This window comes from Taudactylus pleione, unplaced genomic scaffold, assembly GCF_031769625.1.
Source record: "Taudactylus pleione unplaced genomic scaffold, aTauple2 ptg000279l, whole genome shotgun sequence".
In the NCBI taxonomy this organism is placed as follows: Eukaryota; Metazoa; Chordata; class Amphibia; order Anura; family Myobatrachidae; genus Taudactylus; species Taudactylus pleione.
The window spans coordinates 4,250,001-4,252,500 of NW_028284681.1; the positions used below are offsets into that span (position 1 = coordinate 4,250,001).

The window sequence follows — 2,500 nt, forward strand, 5'->3', positions numbered from 1 at the left end:
CCGGCCAATGCAATGTAGAGCATTTGCTGAAATGCCAGTGATTTTGGTGTCCTAGTTTCTCACGCTGGCTATTGGTGGTGCAGCTACACATTGGTTTCATACAATGATCTCCCCGAGTAGGTGAAATGTTCTGCATCCGTAAAGCATTGGTGGTTCAGTAGCAAAATTCTCGCCAGCCACGCGGGAGGCCCAGTTTTGATTCTAGCTAGCCGGGCTTGGTTAATGGAGCGACGAGACCTTGATGAAGCCATCGTGGCCTTGCCCTGCATCCTATGAAACCCAGGCCAGCTAGTTCAGTGGGCAGAGCATTGGTTTCACACAATGAACTATCCGAGGATGTGGAAGGTTCCGCATGCGTAAAGCATTGGTGGTTCAGTGGTAGAATTCTCGCCTGCCACGCGGGAGGCCCGGTTTCGATTCCCGGCTAATGCAATGTAGAGCTTTTGCTGACATGCCAGTGATTTTGGTGTCCTAGTTTCTCACGCTGGCTATTGGTGGTGCAGCTATATAGTGTTCCACATACCATGATACAGCAAAATGCAAAACTCCCACCCAACGTGAGAACCCACGACCCTGAGATTAAGAGTCTCATGCTCTACCGACTGAGCTAGCCGGGCTTGGTTAATGGAGCGACGAGACCTTGATGAGGCCATCGTTGCCTTGCCCTGCGACCTATGAAACCCAGGCCAGCTAATTCAGTGGGCAGAGCATTGGTTTCATACAATGAAATACCCGAGTAGGTGGAAGGTTCCGCATGCGTAAAGCATTGGTGGTTCAGTGGTAGAATTCGCGCCTGCCACGCGGGAGGCCCGGGTTCGATTTCCGGCCAATGCAATGTAGAGCATTTGCTGAAATGCCAGTGATTTTGGTGTCCTAGTTTCTCACGCTGGCTATTGGTGGTGCAGCTACACATTGGTTTCATACAATGAACTCCCCGAGTAGGTGAAATGTTCTGCATCCGTAAAGCATTTTTGGTTCAGTGGCAGAATTCTCGCCTGCCACGCGGGAGGCCCGGTTTTGATTCTAGCTAGCCGGGCTTGGTTAATGGAGCGACGAGACCTTGATGAGGCCATCGTGGCCTTGCCCTGCAACCTATGAAACCCAGGCCAGCTAATTCAGTGGGCAGAGCATTGGTTTCACACAATGAACTATCCGAGGAGGTGGAAGGTTCCGCATGCGTAAAGCATTGGTGGTTCAGTGGTAGAATTCTCGCCTGCCACGCGGGAGGCCCGGTTTCGATTCCCGGCCAATGCAATGTAGAGCTTTTGCTGACATGCCAGTGATTTTGGTGTCCTAGTTTCTCACGCTGGCTGTTGGTGGTGCAGCTATATAGTGTTCCACATACCATGATACAGCAAAATGCAAAACTCCCGCCCAACGTGGGGCTCGAACCCACGACCCTGAGATTAAGAGTCTCATGCTCTACTGACTGAGCTAGCCGGGCTTGGTTAATGGAGTGACGAGACCTTGATGAGGCCATCGTTGCCTTGCCCTGCGACCTATGAAACCCAGGCCAGCTAGTTCAGTGGGCAGAGCATTGGTTTCATACAATGAACTACCCGAGTATGTGGAAGGTTCTGCATGCGTAAAGCATTGGTGGTTCAGTGGTAGAATTCTCGCCTGCCACGCGGGAGGCCCGGGTTTGATTCCCGGCCAATGCAATATAGAGCTTTTGCTGAAATGCCAGTGATTTTGGTGTCCTAGTTTCTCACGCTGGCTCTTGGTGGTGCAGCTACGCATTGGTTTCATACAATGAACTCCCCGAGTAGGTGAAATGTTCTGCATCCGTAAAGCATTGGTGGTTCAGTGGCAGAATTCTCGCCTGCCACGCGGGAGGCCCGGTTTTGATTCTAGCTAGCCGGGCTTGGTTAATGGAGCGACGAGACCTTGATAAAGCCATCGTGGCCTTGCCCTGCAACCTATGAAACCCAGGCCAGCTAGTTCAGTGGGCAGAGCATTGGTTTCATACAATGAACTACCCGAGTAGGTGGAAGGTTCCGCATGCGTAAAGCATTGGTGGTTCAGTGGTAGAATTCTCGCCTGCCATGCGGGAGGCCCGGTTTCGATTCCCGGCCAATGCAATGTAGAGCTTTAGCTGAAATGCCAGTGATTTTGGTGTCCTAGTTTCTCACGCTGGCTATTGGTGGTGCAGCTATATAGTGTTCCACATACCATGATACAGCAAAATGCAAAACTCCCGCCCAACGTGAGAACCCACGACCCTGAGATTAAGAGTCTCATGCTCTACCGACTGAGCTAGCCGGGCTTGGTTAATGGAGCGACGAGACCTTGATGAGGCCATCGTTGCCTTGCCCTGCAACCTATGAAACCCACGCCAGCTAGTTCAGTGGGCAGAGCATTGGTTTCATACAATGAACTACCCGAGTAGGTGGAAGGATTCCCATTGCGTAAAGCATTGGTGGTTCAGTGGTAGAATTCTCGCCTGCCACGCGGGAGGCCCAGTTTCGATTCCCGGCCAATGCAATGTAGAGCTTTTGCT

General features: G+C 51.8%; 2 non-coding genes across 2 annotated transcripts; one reads left to right on the forward strand and one right to left on the reverse strand.

Moving 5' to 3' along the window:
- Positions 1 to 1,371: 1,371 nt before the first annotated feature.
- On the reverse strand, positions 1,372 to 1,444 carry TRNAK-CUU (transfer RNA lysine (anticodon CUU)). The gene has a single exon. It is a non-coding gene; the product is annotated as a tRNA-Lys (tRNA).
- Positions 1,445 to 1,590: 146 nt separating this feature from the next.
- Positions 1,591 to 1,661, forward strand: TRNAG-GCC (transfer RNA glycine (anticodon GCC)). The gene has a single exon. It is a non-coding gene; the product is annotated as a tRNA-Gly (tRNA).
- Positions 1,662 to 2,500: the final 839 nt, after the last annotated feature.